This window comes from Felis catus, chromosome B4, assembly GCF_018350175.1.
Source record: "Felis catus isolate Fca126 chromosome B4, F.catus_Fca126_mat1.0, whole genome shotgun sequence".
In the NCBI taxonomy this organism is placed as follows: Eukaryota; Metazoa; Chordata; class Mammalia; order Carnivora; family Felidae; genus Felis; species Felis catus.
The window spans coordinates 111415555-111433424 of record NC_058374.1 but is presented as its reverse complement, the minus strand read 5'-3'; positions in this window follow the sequence as shown (position 1 = coordinate 111433424).

The following is a 17870-nucleotide window of genomic DNA, read 5'->3' as shown; positions in this document are numbered from 1 at the left end:
GTCCGACTTCAGCCAGGTCACGATCTCGCGGTCCGTGAGTTCGAGCCCTGCGTCGGGCTCTGGGCTGATGGCTCAGAGCCTGGAGCCTGTTTCCGATTCTGTGTCTCCCTCTCTCTCTGCCCCTCCCCCGTTCATGCTCTGTCTCTCTCTGTCCCAAAAATAAATAAATGTTGAAAAAAAAATAAAAAAAAAAAAAGATGATGTACTAAAAGGGAGGGGCGCCTGGGTGGCTCAGTCAGTTAAGTGTCCGACTTCAACTCAGGTCATGATCTCATAGTTCATGAGTTCAAGCCCCATGTGCTGACAGCTCAGAGACTGGAGCCTGCTTAGGATTCCATGTCTCTCTCTCTCTGTCTCTCTGCCCCTCTCCTGCTCACCCTTTGTCTTTCTATGTCTCTCTCTCAAAAATAAATAAAATATTAAAAAAATAGAAAATAAAAGAATAAAAAAGATGTAATATAATATCAATTAAAGCTGATTATAAAAAGATGTTAGAAGAACAATGGAGACAGGCCTTTTTTTTTTTTTTTAAAGAGGCATAAATAATAAGGCGACAATGGTATGAGTCTGTTTTCTTTCTAAAGTTCGTTTTGGTCAGCAAGCTAATTTGCAATTATTTTAGCAGAGATCTGTTTTATACAACTTTGGAAAAAGCATAGTGGAAATAAATATTTTAAAATGTTATTTATGAACCTGCTTTTTTTTTTCTCTCCTCTTCAGAGGAAGAATCGCTTAGTTTTAGAAAATCTTGTGTGTTTTTTTTTTTTAACACTATTTTCACATTTTGCTTAAGTAGAGGAACATTCACCTTATTTTATCTTAGTATTTGGACTTTAATTGTCAGGAGATTTTTCTAACATCACACCTACATTGCTAACCCCTATTCATTATTACATTTACATTTCTCTTAAAAAAAAAAAAACCCATACACAATAGGGTTTGATATTTGAGAGCATATTTTCTATTTACATCTTGAGCTTATTTGTGATCTTTTAAAATTAAGAAAAGAAAATAATTTCAGGTACAAATTGACAAAAAGAGATACTTGTTATAGGAGAACAGATTATTTCCACCTATTTTTCTTATAAACAAGTGCTTCTGAATCTATTGTATTTTTATTTATAAAAATTTTCTTGATGTTTGTGTGTGTGTGTTTGTTTGTTTGTTTATTTATTTATTTATTATTTTTAATGGGATCCAGGGAGATCACTTTAGGAAGGGGTACACATGACTTTGAGGGTTTGAAAATTCTTTTTTTTTTTAATGTTTCTTTATTTGAGAAAACACAAGCAGCGGAGGGGCAGAGAGAGAGGGGGAGACACAGAAACCAAAGCAGGCTCCAGAGCCGAACGCAGGGCTTGAACCCACGAACCAAGAACTTTGACCCCCAGCCAAAGTCGGACGCTCAGCTGACTGAGCCACCCAGGTACCCCATAATGCTTATTTAGTTTTGAGAGAAAGAGAGAGAGAGAAAGAGGGAGAGAAAGGGGGTGGAGGGGTAGAGAAAGAGGGAGACACAGAATCTGAACCAGGCTCCAGGCTCTGAGCTGTCAGCACAGAGCCCTAAGCGGGGCTCAAACCCATGAACCGGGAGATCACGACCTGAGCCAAGTCAGATGCTTAATTGACTGAGCCACCCAGGGGCCCCTATTGTATTTCTAGAAGGTGCTGGCTCTTCAATGATGTACAAATTACCAACTTTCTGATCTGTGGAAGAAATTTTTCAATACCAGTTAAACAACTAGGCTTCAGAAAGTAGTTCCTGCCTTACGTATTTAGAAGGAATTTAGTAACTTGATTCTGAATAGAACGATCAACTCTCCTGTAAAAATTATGTCAGTTTTGCATATTTTGGACCCAAGTCTCTGGCGGCAGCTCTTTCTCAAACTGCGGCATATTGACCCCACAGGCAGTTAGAGAGAGAGGTTGGGTAAAATGTGTGGCTTGTGTGGCAGGATTCCAGATTTCAGTCACACGACAATTTAGATGTGCAGAGAAATGTACCTCCTTTATTTTGCCCCTAGCCTGTCTCTTCCACGAATGTCTTCCTGCTTGTTCTAGGGAAAACTTAATTAAATTTAAAGTATGTTTTAACATTGGTCCAATTTGTGGGTGCCTGGGTGGCTCAGTCGTTTGGGCAACCCGCTTCAGCTCAGGTCATGGTCTCACCGTTTGTGGGTTCGAGCCCCACATCGGGTTCTGTGCTGTTAGTGCAGTCTGCTTTGGATATTCTGCTAAGTGGCAGAGTCTCAGTTGGGGGTTGCTGATCAAGTAACGTCTATGTAACATTGCCTTCTTTCCTGCTGGAAGCAAAGATGGGACAAATTTGGAGATGCATGTTTACTTTCTTGTTTGTTTGGGTTTTTTTCCCCCTCTCTTCTCTTTTTCACCAATCTTGTGTCCAGGATAAACATTGTTTTACTTCTTTTATGACATATCCTCTGTCTATCATAGAGATGACTTAGCTATGATAGAAGGAGAAATGTCTCTTCCACAACTCTGGCCAACTTAATTCTTGATATACTACAGGAAAACATAGAGTGATCTAGAAAATCTTTTCCCAATGCATATGTCTGGTAATGCTGTTGTCTCGGCACATTATCTTATTTTGCATCTCAGAAGCTAATTAATACTTTATTTCACTCTGAATTTGTTCTGCAAAAAATACTAGTCTCTACCTTGCATGAAGAGAATCACAGGCAGCTGTGACATCCCTTTGAGGACTGGGAAGTCTCAGACAGTTGAGCTGAGACATGTTGGGCCTGTTCTTTCTTCCTGTAGCCCCCTTGCTTCAGCAATATTCTTGATATTTTGCTAATTAAAATGGAAACTAAATGTCACCTTATAATTTCTATCTCTCCCACTAAAGTATAAACTCAAAGAGAGGAAGACTTTATGTTTCTTTTATGATGTTATTCCAATGTCAAAAACATATTAGGGACTCAATAAACATATGCTGAATAAATGAATTTATTAAAAATGCATAAATGAATGAATGAATCCATATTAAAATTCTGTAGTAAATTGACTTTTTGCTCTTCCTTTTAGGTTCCATGTCTCTGCAGAATTTGACCCTGCATAGGCTTATCAATGATGTCTAATTGTTACTACTATTATTAGTATACTATCTATACTAATAATATTACTATAGATAGCTACGCAATCATATTCATTGAGGTTAAGTCTGAACTTTGTCTTTATTTCAAAATGTTTTTGAGCCTGAAACATCCTATCACTAAGATCACATATCATCATGTTGTCATTTCAATAGATACATCAAAAGCATTTGACAAAGTACAAGATCCATTCATGATAAAAAATCTCAACAAAGTAGGATTAGAGGAAACATACCTCAACATAATAAAGGCCTTATATGAAAAGTCCACAGCTAACATCATACCCAATGGGGAAAAACTGAAAAAGTTTTCCCCCTAAGTTTCGGAACAAGACAAGGATGCCCACTCTCATCACTTTTACTCAGCTTAGTATAGGAAATTCTAGCCACAACAATCAAACAACAAAAAGAAATAAAAGGAAACTGGTAAGGAAAAGTAAAACTTTTACTATTTACAGATGACATGATACTATATAGAGAAAATCCTAAAGATTTCACCACAATGTTGCTAGAACTGATTAATGAATTCAGTAAAGTCTTAGGATACAAAATCAATATATAGAGATCTGTTATATTCAGAAAATGAAATTAAGAAAATAATTCCATTTATAATTGCACAAAAAAAACAATAAAATATCTAGGAATAAACTTAACCAAAGAGTGAAAGACCTGTAGTCTGAAAAGTATAAAACACTGATGAAAGAAATTCAAGACAACAGAAAGAAATGAAAAGACATTCCATGCCCATGGATCGGAAGAATAAATATTGTTAAAATGTCTATACTACCCAAAGCAATGTACTCAATTGATGCAATCCCTATTAAAATACCAACATTTTTCATAGAACTGGAACAAACAATCCTAAAATTTATCTGGAACCACAAAAGACCCTGAATAGCCAAAGTAATCTTAAAAAAGAAAAACAAAACTAGAGTTATCACGATTCCAGACTTCAAGTTATATTACCAAACTTTAGTACTCAAAACAGTATGGTACTGGCATAAAAATAGACACAGATCAGAGGAACAGAATAGGAAACCCAGAAATAAACCCACAATTATATGGTCAATTAATCTTCGACAAAGGAGGAAAGAATATACAATGGGAAAAACACAGTCTCTTCAACAAATGGTGTTGGGAAACCTGATAACATATGCAAACTGGGCCACTTTCTTACAGCATACACAAAAATAAACTCAAAAGGGATTAAAGACCTAAATGCGAGACTTGAAACCATAATAATCCTAACAGAGAGCACAGGCAGTAATTTCTGACATTGGCTATAATAACATTTTTCTAGATAAGTCTCCTAAGGCAAGAGAAATAAAAGCAAAAATAAACTACTGGGACTATATCAAAATAAAAATGCTTCTGCACAGCGAAGGAAACAATCAACAAAACTAAAAGCCAACCTGAAAATTTCATCGATTTGTGAAGAGCCTGTTTTCTGGGTTTGGAAATGTGACATCCTGATTGTGGAAACAATGGAAGATAAACTTATGCAACATTCAACAAGGGCTACACATTTTTTTTTTTATTTGAGGGGTGAAGGGGCAGAAAGAGAGAGGAAGAGAGAGAATCCAAAGCAGGCTCCATGCTGTCAGTGCAGAGCCTAACATGACCATAAGATCTGACCTGAGCTGAAATAAAGAGTTGGACCCTTAACCAACTGAGCCACCCAGGCACCCCAGGGCTATATGCTTTTAATAACACCCTATTCATTTGTGCATCATTATATCTTAGTGCCCGACCCAACGACTTGACTTATAGTATTTATTAATGTGTGTTGAATTATTTCAGTATGAAACGTGAGTTTGAAACTTCCAATTTTGCTTGAAGTCTTTGCATAAATGACCCTGAAGTTACTAACCCCCAGATAAAACTATACAGTTCATGATGTGTATACTCTAAAAAACCGCAAAAACCAGGATTGTGAACCAAGTTTGCTTTATTTTGTCTTAATTTAGGTCCTGCTGTTGAGCCACATCACAACAGCTAGAAAAAGGCCTTGCCGAAGTTGGGGTGTCCAGCTGGAAATCTCTGCTAGTACTCTAACAAATATAAAATATAAGGTTTCTTACCATTGACACTTCAGTTTATGATATTAGAATGCTTTGTTCCAACATGCTAGCTGGTCTTAAAGCAGCACAACAGGACTATCCACAAATTAATCAAGAAGCCCTTGCATTGTTGTGGGAGTTGAGGACTTACACAAACAGTGTTGACTGCAAGAGGTGATTGATGACTTAGATTTTTTACTCTTGGTAAGTTGACCCCAATAATTGTGCGTATATCCAAGAATAGGTTTTTCCAGGCCTGTATCTACAACAAACCCAAGGCCCTCTGCGTTCTTGTGATCACAGCTGTGGGTCATCTCAGCTTCATCCTCAAGCCATTTGGATCTCTTGGAAAGCCCTCACCGTGTTCAGGGCCTACCCTTGGGGAACTGAGATCTGGCCAAATCACCATGACCATAGGACTGTTGGCATAGCAGGCAGTTCTCCAGCGGCTCAGGGAGGTGATTCAAGTGAGTTATCCTCACTATGTGATGATGCCAGGGGTGCAGTTTAGGGAACATTTCAGGCCACAGATTTGGACACAGTTAGAATGTGCTGTTATTATCTGCTGATGTTTTGCTGGCCTAAAGATTTCACCAATTGTCTATCAACATAGGGTATAGTTTGTTGACAGTAGGCCACTTAGAGCAAAAAAGGGCTCATGGAGAAAAGTCACTCTATTCAATTAAAAAATGTGTCTGGGGGCGCCTGGGTGGTGCAGTCGGTTAAGCGTCCAACTTCAGCCAGGTCACGATCTCGCGGTCCATGAGTTCGAGCCCCGCGTCGGGCTCTGGGCTGATGGCTCAGAGCCTGGAGTCTGTTTCCGATTCTGTGTCTCCCTCTCTCTCTGCCCTTCGCCCGTTCATGCTCTGTCTCTCTCTGTCCCAAAAATAAATAAACGTTGAAAAAAAAAAAAAATGTGTCTGAAGTACCTGCTGGGTATTACCCCCTGTACTAGGTAGGCTCTGAGAGAGATACAGAAGACAGCCTTGAGATACCCTCAAGAAGCTTATGATCTAATGTTAGACGCATTTCTACTTGGAAATAAATAGCATATATTTTGATGTAGAAAGATAATATAGCATTTTTTTGTTTGCAGATGTTATAGGATAGAGAGGTGTACTTGCCTTAGACTACAGCATTAAGAAAGGTTGATGATTGATACTTTTTTTTTCTTTTGGAAGATATACTATCTTCTAATGCTTCCTTTGCTCAAGTACCAGAGACATTAAAAATAGCACTGAGGGGTGTCTGGCTGGCTCAGTCGGTAGAGCATCCAACTCTTGATCTCAGGATTTAAAGTTCGAGCCCCACCTTGGGTGTAGAGATCACTTAAAAATAAAATATTAAAAAAATAGCATTGAAAATTATAATAGAAATGGATGGGCTTTATTGAAACAAGCAAACAAACAAACAAACCATGTGGGTTATTAAGTTGGAAGTTTATGTATTGTTAGACACTCTTTGACATCTATTTGACATCTATTTTCTTTGGATCTGTTTCCCTCCCCCCACCCCCTTTTCTTAACGTTGAAAGTGCACCGAAGAAAATCCTAACTGTTGAGTTTTATTTTATCCGTTGCTGAAGCCTGTATGGTTTTCAGAGTTCCTTTGGGTTACTAGTTTAATAAAGATGATATTTTTAACTTCAAACTCTTGATGATTATTTTCATTTCTCAGGAAAATCCTTTCTTTCCACCCTTCTATCCTGCTCACCGGCAGAGAGAATACAGCACCTTATAAGTCTCTTCTCCCTCCCACGGCATCTTTATAATGCCAGTGTTCTTCACTTCGGCTCAGCTTCCAAATTTAATTCATTTGTTAGGCCTATTTTTACCTAGAGACATGAAATCTGAATGTGTTGCTAAACTATCAGAGAAAGTGCTTTTCTTTGTGCCTTCCATCTAAGGCAATGTGTGCTTTCCTACTGGTATTATTTATAGTTGTGGGCTGTGCAAACGGAGCACAGACAGGCTGCCTACATCCCATGTCACACTTTTTTTCTGGTTGGAGTAGTTAGTCATTAGTACTGAATTGTTTGGTCACGAGCAGGGAGAGAGTGAAAATGTAAAATCAAATATGCTTCATTTCCATGGTTCTGGTGTGAAATCTGTGGGGGAAATTCCCGAGTAGGGTAAGCCCCAGGTACTCACCTGACCAAAGGCTTATAGGTGTATGGTGTTACTAGCATGTCTTGCTTCATCCCTTCTGCTCTAGAAGTCTGGGTTTATGAACATATTAGTCAGGATAGGCAACTTGTGCCGCAGTAACAGTAACACCTCTCCCACCCCCAAATTTCAACGACTTATAGATGGATGTCTCCTGTACCATATCCTTCCCAGATTGGCTGTTGTTCCACTCTCTGTCCTGATGGAGCAGCCTCGGTCTGGAACACTTGGTCACTTTAGTAGAGCGAAAAGGAACATGGGGAATCATTTGTCAAATCTGAAAGCTTCTGGTTGGACGAGACACACGTTATTTCATGTCTACATGTTACTGGCCAAAGCAAGTCACTCGGTCACTTCTGAGTTCATCAGAGCAACGATGTATATTCTTCCCTCAGGGAGGGACACTTCAGGGTGGGCAACTGGCATATTTGGCAAACAAACTACTACAGTGAGGATTCATTGACTTTCATTTGACAGTATGTCAACAGAACGTAGAAATTTCCAGACAAGGGCTGAAACTTGTAACTGAGCTTGGCAAAAAACTAGTATCTTCTTTTTTATTTTTATTTCTTCTGTGGGGCTAGAAATAGGGTAGCATGTGTCACTGTTTAGAACAGTAGGCTCTTCTAAATGTCCATCAACTGATGAATGGATAAAGAAATTGTGGTTTATATACACAATGGAATACTACATGGCAATGAGAAAAAATGAAATATGGCCTTTTGTAGCAACGTGGATGGAACTGGAGAGTGTGATGCTAAGTAAAATAAGCCATACAGAGAAAGACAGATACCATATTGTTTCACTCTTATGTGGATCCTGAGAAATTTAACAGGAACCCATGGGGGAGGGGAAGGGAAAAAAAAAAAAAAGAGGTTAGAGTGGGAGAGAGCCAAAGCATAAGAGACTGTTAAAAACTGAGAACAAACTGAGGGTTGATGGGGGGTGGGAGGGAGGAGAGGGTGGGTGATGGGTATTGAGGAGGGCACCTTTTGGGATGAGCACTGGGTGTTGTATGGAAACCAATTTGTCAATAAATTTCATATATTAAAAAAAAAAGAACAGTAGGCTCTTGAAGGCTACTTTCTGAGGTATGTATTACATTCATATTCATTGTGCTTGTTGTTCAACACACTCAGTTAAAAAATTAACTTATAATACCTTCCAGTTCCATCCATATTGTTGCAAATTTAATTCTTTTTCATCACTGAGTACTATTCCATTGTGTGTGTGTATGTATATATCTGTATCTATATCTATATTTATATCTATATCATCTGTATCTATATATATATCTCACATCTTCTTTATCCATTCATAGTCAACTAGAGGGTATTATGTTAAGTGAAATAAGTCAGAGAAAGACAGATACCATATGATTTCGTTCATTTGTGGAATTTGAGAAACAAAACAAATATACATAGGGGAAGGGAAGGAAAGATAAGATAAAAACAGAGAGGGAGGCAAACCATGAGACTCTTAAATACAGAGAACAAACTGAGGGCTGCTGGAGGGGTGGTGATGGGGGATGGGTAAAATGGGTGATGAGCATTAAGAAGGCCACTTTTTGGGATGAGCACTGGGTGTTATACATAAGAGATGAATCACTAGATTCTACTCCTGAAGTCAAGACTACACTCTATGTTAACTAATTTGAATTTAAATTTAGAAAAAAAATGCTAAAATAAATAAGTAAATATTCCCTATTTACCAGAAAGAAAAGAAAAGAGAAGAAAAGAAAAGAAAAAAGAAAAGAGAAGAAAAGAAAAGAAAAAAAGAAAAAAAGAAAAAAAGAAACAAAATTAACTTTAGGGTGTTTTGAGTTCTTGTGGCTATCATTTTGTCCTTGCCTATGTATCCAAGGTCATCACTCACCATACTCTTGCCTCCAACCCTAGGCTCTGGCTGTAATTACCTATTTGCTTTTCTGAACTTTCTTTGGAACGCATTTTGGTCTTGCCTTGCCTCTCATGTTTAGGGCTCAAAGTCAATATCACTTTTCCCAGTCTTGGTTAGGTGCTTCTATGTTCTAACAGGATGCTGTCCATATTTATCTGTATCATATTATCCATTGGAAGTATTATTTCATTTGTTTATCAGCGTTTCTCACTATCATCATTGCTCTGGGAGGTTCACAAAAACAACCTTGTTTCTTATAATGCTCCGCCATTGACTAGGTTGTTCCAGTCACACTGGCCCTCTTTCTGTTCTATGAATAAACCCATTTGACCACATCTGAGTGCTTTTCCGCTATCTATTCCTACTGCTTCTCGCAACTTCAGAACGCTGGCCCTTTCTGTTAGTCAGATCTCAGATTAAATATCACTTCCTTAGAGATGCTTTTTTTTTTTTTCAATATATGAAGTTTATTGTCAAATTGGTTTCCATACAACACCCAGTGCTCATCCCAAAAGGTGCCCTCCTCAATACCCATCACCCACCCTCCCCTCCCTCCCACCCCCCATCAACCCTCAGTTTGTTCTCAGTTTTTAAGAGTCTCTTATGCTTTGGCCCTCTCCCACTCTAACCTCCTTTTTTTTTTTTTTTTTTCCTTCCCCTCCCCCATGGGTTTCTGTAGAGATGCTGTTCTTGGCTGCTCAATCTACTATAGCCACCCAGACTCTGACTGTCATATCACACCATCTCTGTCTGCCCTTGTCACTACCCAGTGCTTTTCTTATTCATTTATCATTTGCCTCTCCATTAGAATATAAGCCCCAAGAAAGCAGAATCTTTTTGTTTCCTTCTGTATTACCAAGACAGTGTTAGTTATTATTATTGCCAGTCAATAAATCGCTGTTGATTTTTGAATGAGTAATAAAATTATGATAGCTCTTCAAAATTAAGGTTAAAGCTCTCATTGTTGTTAGACACTCAATAAGTATTAATCATTTAAATACATTAATGAAATTGTAGAGGTTCTTCAAAATTCAGGTAAATCATCTATTGATAATTTCCACCCATACTACTTATCTTCCATTGTACTTATTATTTTGTAATCTAGTCACAATATCTTCCCATATTATTCTCTCTTGATTTATGTTACATCCCGATGATGGCAATATTTTTTACTTTAGTTTCCCCTGTGACACTTAGCAAATATTTGGAACAATATATTTGGGAGTATATTTTATTCTATTGATGGATTGCAAAAGAAGACTTGTATTATTGCCATAGATTACTCATATCTAACGAATTTACTGAAATTCAAAGATTCCTACAAAGATTACAAATCACTTAGACCAAATTTTCATGGCCTTCTATGAGTTGAGCCAGGAGAATTAATTTCTATGACTCTACGGAAATTGCTTGGGAAGGACTATTAAGAAGATTTCATATAATTTGTTTAATCACTGGAGAAACTTTTCCATAATTGGTTTCAAGCATAATGTGTATCTCCTGCAAATGGAGACTGCATCAGATTATGATTTTAATCCATTTCCACTTCACTTACAAGGCATATGATCTTTGATAAGTTAGTTGACTTCTCTCTGTCTCAGTTCCTTCATCTCTAAATGGGGAATAATATTAGTATTGACCTCTCAGTGTTGAGAGAATATCTTAATATATGTAAATACTTAGAGCATTGTCAGGAAAAAAGAAGGTGCTACATAATTTTTTGCTATCATCATCATCATTATTTTTAATTTTTTTAAAAGTTTATTTACTTATTTTGAGAGAGAGAGCAAGTGGTGTAGGGTCAGAGAGAGAGAGAGAGGGGGGAGGAGCGAATCCAAAGCAGGCTCTGCACTGTCAGGGCAAAGCCCGATGCGATGCGGGGCTTGAACCCATGAACCATGAGATCATGACATGAGTCGAAGTCAGATGCTCAACCGACTGAACCACCCAGGCACCCCATCATCATTATTTTTAATAATTTAAAGTAAAAATCAATGGTGAATTTAAAAAAAAAAAAATTAGGGGCGCCTGGGTGGCGCAGTCGGTTAAGCGTCCGACTTCAGCCAGGTCACAATCTCGTGGTCCGGGAGTTCGAGCCCGGCGTCAGGCTCTGGGCTGATGGCTCAGAGCCTGGAGCCTGTTTCTGATTCTGTGTCTGCCTCTCTCTCTGCCCCTCTCCCGTTCATGCTCTGTCTCTCTCTGTCCCAAAAATAAATAAAAAAAGTTGAAAAAAATTAAAAAAAAATTTAATGTTTTTTTTTTTGAGAGAGAGACAGAGTGTGAGTGGGGGAGGGGCAGAGAGAGAGAGGGAGACACAGAAGCTGAAGCAGGATCCAGGCTCCAGTCTCTGAGCTGTCAACACAGAGCCCGATGCGGGGCTCGAACTCATAAGCTGTGAGATCATGACCTGAGCTGAAGTCAGATGCTTAACTGACTGAGCCACCCAGGCGCCCCTCAATGGTGAATTTTAAAGAAATGTTTCAGATTGAAATTTTTAGCTAGAAAACAAAACAAACAAACCCTAAAAAAATAATAGGTTGGTTCACCTTTTGAGGCTCTGTGAAAGCAGTAGCACATTTGTCCTTGCAGAATTTATCTAGAATCCTATACTCACAGAATTTACCTTCAGAGATTCTAGAATATAGCACATAAAGTCTAAGCTAGTGGAGTTCAAACCGGGTTCTGTGGGACCCTGTCTGAGGTCACTGTTGGATGTTTGGGGCGGGAAGGAGCCGGGAACCTGAGTGTAGGGGACCCACAACTCCCGCAGCCCTGCTCCATTTATGGCCCATTATAATTCTAGAGCAGTAACTTTTCCTGCTTTAAAAATTTAGGCTTTTATGTAAGATTTTAAGAGTCCGTGCCCTCAGAGAAGGGGTGAGAGTTTTGAACACTGTTGGTCTAAGTTATAATTGGGAACAGTAAAGATAAATGTGTGGGGACTGGTGATAAGAGCAGAGACCGAGCAGAGACCAAGAACTTGCCTGGTTCTCGGGGGTGGCCCAGAGAAGTTAGGATATCAGTTGGAGGGTTCCCATCTTTGTTTTCATGCGTTCTACCTAATTGTGCTTTTCTTCCTTACTCCTTCACTCACCTCCATGGCCTTGACCCTTACTTGCAGAACAACATTCAGCGTTTCACTGACTCAGTATCTTGATCTTAGGCTGATCTTTGATCTCATGAGGAGTTCTGTCTATATTTTCAGAGATGGTATATCGGGGATTCAACAGAACCTCTGCATACCCCAGACAGGCTAACGTCAAAATACCCAGTCATTTTGATAAACAACTTTAAGCTAACTGTTTAGCATGTGGAGCAGACACTATTAAATGTTACATATTTTAACTGGTTATTATATGGTCACGTGGAAAGATCCTTCACTGATGTGGCAAATTCACTGTTTCTCTGATACATATCAGTGGATAGGGAGGTTGAAAGTAAGAAATTCAGGAATGTTCTGTAGGAGTCTTTCAGGAATTTATCTGTCAAGGGAAGGCATTAGCATGATTAAGCTTGAAGAGATAGTGTTATTAAGCTATATTTTTGTCATATCCTACCCCATCATTTTGATCCCACTGTTTTGACTATTCAGATGTGTTGATCTACCTTTGTTTGTTTTTCCCTTTCCTCATTCTCTCTTGCCTTCTCCATTCACCTATTCTCTCTGCCATTCACCCATCCTCTCTCTCTTCTTTGACCTCTTTCTTTCCTCTTTATTAAATTGCTTACAGTTTTCAGGGGTGCCTGGGTGGATCAGTCGGTTGAGTGTTCAACTCTTTTTTTTTTTTTTTTAGGGTTTATTTATTTTTGACAGGGAGAGAGAGAGAGAGAGAGAGAGCGAGCGGGGGAGGGGCAGAGAGAGGGGGACAGAGGATCCAAAGCCAGCTCTGTGCTGAGAGCAGCAAGTCCGACGTGGTGCTTAAGCTCACTAACCATGAGATTGTGACCTGAGCTGAAGTCAGACTGAGCCACTCAAGTGCCCCCAAGTCCCCAACTCTTGATTTCTGCTCAGGTCATGATCTCATGGTTTGTGAGGTGGAGCCCTGCCCTGACGGTGCAGAGCCTGCTTGGGATTCTCTCTCCCTCTCCCTTTCTCTCTGTGCCCCCCTCTCTCTCTTGAAATAAAAAATAAACATTTAAAAAGTTGCTTACAATTTTCATATGGATTAACTGAGACGTAATTGCAATATTTGCATTAAACATTACTAGTACAAATAATCTCAATGGAATAAAACTGACAATGTTTTAAGTTGCACATGGCAATATTTGTTATTGGCTAAAAATCAATGGAAGAACAAGATCTTCTTGACAAAATTTAGATCAGTAAAATCTCATCTAGCGATACTGAACTTAGTAAAAATAATGACCACAGAGGAAAACTCACAAGGATAGAAAGGAATCAATAAAAGCTGATATGACAAAATACTTACTGGTGAATGAAATGCAATTTTATAATTTAAATGGCAAACAACAAATAGCAATGGAATGATCTCAGTTAAATAAAGAAGAAAATTAAAAAATATATTGTAAATGGTTATTATACTCTTTTGATCAAGGAAATATTTTGGCTTGGTGATATTCGCTCTGGGAACCAATTTCTTGATGAAAATTTTATCAATATAGGCCTAATATGATCACCATGTTTGTATTACAAACATCCTCAGGGTCAAAATTTTCTCCGAGACAAAAATAGAGGGGTTGAAATGTCCTGTAAATATTATTTTGTAATGTGATCTGTATGTAACAATTTATCTGGTCGAACTCTCCATGTCATTAAATACTTTTTCTATAACATTTCAATGGCTGCATATTCCTTTAACCAGTCTTCTGTTACTACATATTTGGATTGTTTTGAACTTTTTTCTATTACAACTCTGTGAACAATATCTTCATAAATGGATGGCAAACTTTTCACAGGAGGAACATTTCTTGAATCTTTCTATTTCTGTATGGGTTTCTGAAATAGATATTATCTGAAAAACTGCTGTGAAGAAAAAGACTAAATATCTTTTTTTTAAATGTCATTCAAGTTCTGGTTACCTGGCATTAAGGCTCTTTATTAAATAACAGCCTTTTGGATTAAATCAAAACTTTTCTTTTACTTCCAATGTTGCCTGAAACTGTGACAAAATATGAGACAGCATCTGATCTTGGCTTTTAAAATAAGCAAACCCAAAATACCTCAACACAAATAGCTCAAAAACAGCATGGTAGGATTGAAATGTCATATAGGAGCTGCTAGGATTTGATCAGTGGGAATCTATTTGACTTGTGCTTATTCCAATGCTATTTATAGTCAAAGGTAAATACAATTTTAGGTCTCCTTTTGAAACCACAAGCAGAACCAAATGTAATTTCTGTAAGAGACTGGAAGAAATGAATTGGAGATAAACTAATTTCATACTCATTGCTTAGCATAGTGAACACAAGTCATGAATAGTTGTTGAGTGAATGAATATGTTAGTAAGAATGAATATTAATTTCATACTTTGTGACAAGCAAGATGTTTACGAAATCTACCACCCAGCACCTAGCACTGCAAGTTCAGGTTTTTAACATGAATTCTTTCTGGACGAATAAGAAACAAATGCATTCTTCTGCTGCCTTAGACATCACTAGATATTTTAAAATGTCTGAGGCCAAATGATCATACTGTAGCACTGGTTACAACGAGTAGCCATTGGTATAGACAGGGTTTAAGTATGGGTGACTTGTGATAAACGCTATCTATCAATGAATGCTGTAAGGAAATTAAGTTTACCCCGTAGAAATAACCACAGTGTATAAAGCATCTAGTAGGTGCCAGGCACTCTCCCGTTTTGTAGATAAAGAAACAGAGGCCAAGCTAAAAACAAACAAACAAAAGGAACAGTAACTCTTTCAAGGTTGAACGGATAAGAGCTTTAGCTGAGATGTGTACTTACTTCCTTATAATACCAAAGCCTGTGAACTCCAGGATCTCACTGACTCTCTTTCAAGTTCATAATCCAATCATGCTTCTTAAAATCACTCGTGATCCCAGTGCCCAGAGGCAGTAGCTGGAATCTTCTGAAATTTTAGGAATCTTTTCTGTACTTTTGTAGATATTTGGGATTATACTTTCTGTCCTGTAATATACCTTTTTTTTTGTCCTTTTCTCTTCTCAATATATTCGAACATTTCCTCATGATATTAAGTATCCTTCATCATACATTTTGGTGGCAACGTCCTTTAATCCCAGAACCCCAGGCAAATTATAAGGTCTTTGAGGGCAGAGACTTAAAAAAGAAATGCATCTACCACAGTGTTTGTGGTAATATTGTACCTGAAGCAGTTAATAATAATTATGCTTATAGCTGAATTATATAGTGTTTATTTTGTGCCAGGCACTGGTCTAACAACATAATGTGGATTAATTCATTTAGCTTTTAAAAAACGATCTATGAGGCAATACTATTATTATCCCATTTTCCATATGAACAAAGTGTTTAGCTGCTTACAATTAGCAAGTGGAGAGGCAGGTTCAAGCTCGGGCAGTCTGGCTCTGGAATCCATGTTTCTAACCACTATGCTCATCTACCTAAAATAGATATGCAGTTACTACTTGTCAATGCTAGGAAATGGAGAGTAAAGGTAATTATGGGTATGCCTTGACATTACTTATGTGTAAAAAACCCACAATTCATCCCCATTGCTGTATGGCCTGAATTCTACACTCCTTTGCCAGGCTTTTTAATTAAAAAACAAAGCCATATTTATTTCTCCTAATTTCCCTTTGGACTTTTTGGTCTAAGGACACTGCAGGTGTCACCACACCACCTCTATTTCCATTCCCTCCCCCTCCCCCGTCTTGACTCTACCCGTATTCCGTCCACCCTTGAAAGCTTAGCTCGGGTCCTGTGTCCCCCATGGAGCATTCCCTGTTTCCATCGGGCTTTGTTGCCTAGCTCTTTGAACACTCCTGGTCCCACATTAAACAAGGATCCTTCAAATATTAAACAAGTCTTATTCATCTTTATATTTCTTAGTGTTTCAGAAAAAATGCCCGATTCACAATAGGCAGGAAGTTGATATTCCTTTGTTGAATGAGCAAACGCCCAAGTGCATAAATGAAACCTCACACTGGTTTGCAAATGATGGCATCTATAGTCATCTCTAAATAGTGTGAGCTCTTGGTAAAGAAAGATCAACTCTGACCACTTCCCCAGCCCCCACAGTGCCTGATACAATCTGAATCAGCATGAGATCTTCAGCCAATACTTGTAGTTGTGACTCAGGTTGGAGTATGTACAGTCATTTTAATAATTTAACTATAGATTCTTTTGGATTTTCTATTCAGATAATCATGTCTGGAATAATGCCAGCTACGTTTCTTCCTTTTTATTCTTAAAGCTTCTAATTTTTTTTTTGCCTTATTTTATGGGCTAGAATATTTAATTCAATGTTGAATAAAAGTGGAAATAGGAGGCTTCATTGTCTTGGGTCTTGTCTCAGAGAGAAAGCTATTATACTGCAGCATTAGGGGGAATTCTTGAATGGTTGGTTTTGTGTTTTTTACCATTATCCTTCAAATATTGCTTCTGTCCCAACTGTCTGTATCTGTTTTGTGAGTCCTATTATACATTAGAATTTCTCACTGCTTCAGCTATGTCTCTACATTTTTGTATGTCTCATTTTATTCTGGATATTACTTTTGATATGACCTACATTTCACAGTTTTCCTTTCCCTTCATCTAATCTGTTGTTAATCTCATCCATTACATTCTGAAGTTCAATTGTGTTTTTCAGTGAAGTTTATAGAGCTTCTATGTGGCTCTTTGTTAATAGTTTCCAGTTCTCTGCCAAAATTCTCAGTCATGGCTTTTATCTTCTTCAACATAGCAAATATTCTTATTCTGAAATCTGTGTCTGGTAAGTCTAATCCCTTGGTGTCATTGTTACTTGATATCTATTGTCTATTTTTTCTGGTCTTTTAAGTTTATGTTATTTTATTTCTCTTGTGCTTGGTTATTTTGGGTTGTATTTTGTTGTATTTGCGTGCAACTGTTGATAAAAATAATGTGAGGTCTTGGATAACACTATCTTCTTCTCCCAGACTTCTGACTGTGGTTGCACTATGGTAAGTTGTAGGAGTGCCGCAGTCCTTTCAATGCCTGTCTACTCTGGATTCATCCATAAGATGCGTCTTTCAGGGTCTTAATAGAAGCAAGAAGAGTTTACCTGGGCTCTCCTCCTTGGTGAATCCTGGCCCCAAACTTTGTCCCCAAGCTCTGGTAGACTGGCAAAAGCTCTCCAGTTCGGTTTCTCAGCTTCTCGGTCACTTTTTCTGGAACTGGCACAACGAGTGGCCCCTAAAAGGGCAGAATTATTCTTTCTGGGTTTCTGCCTTCTCTTGGATCTTTGTCCTTCTTCACTGCTGTTTTGGTTCCTCTATGTCTTTAGGTGGAAGAATTTATACCATAGAGCTTGGCCTCAGTAAGTAGTCTGCCATTACTGAACTGAGAATGCCCCTGTGTTTCTGACTTTTGATTTTAGGTTTCCTGGGCTCCATTTTCTATACTGCTTGAAGAAGTGAAAATCTTTTGAAATCTACTCATATTCTTGTTTGTTTTGTTTTGTTTTGTTTTGTTTTAGCACTGCAAAGTAAGTTGC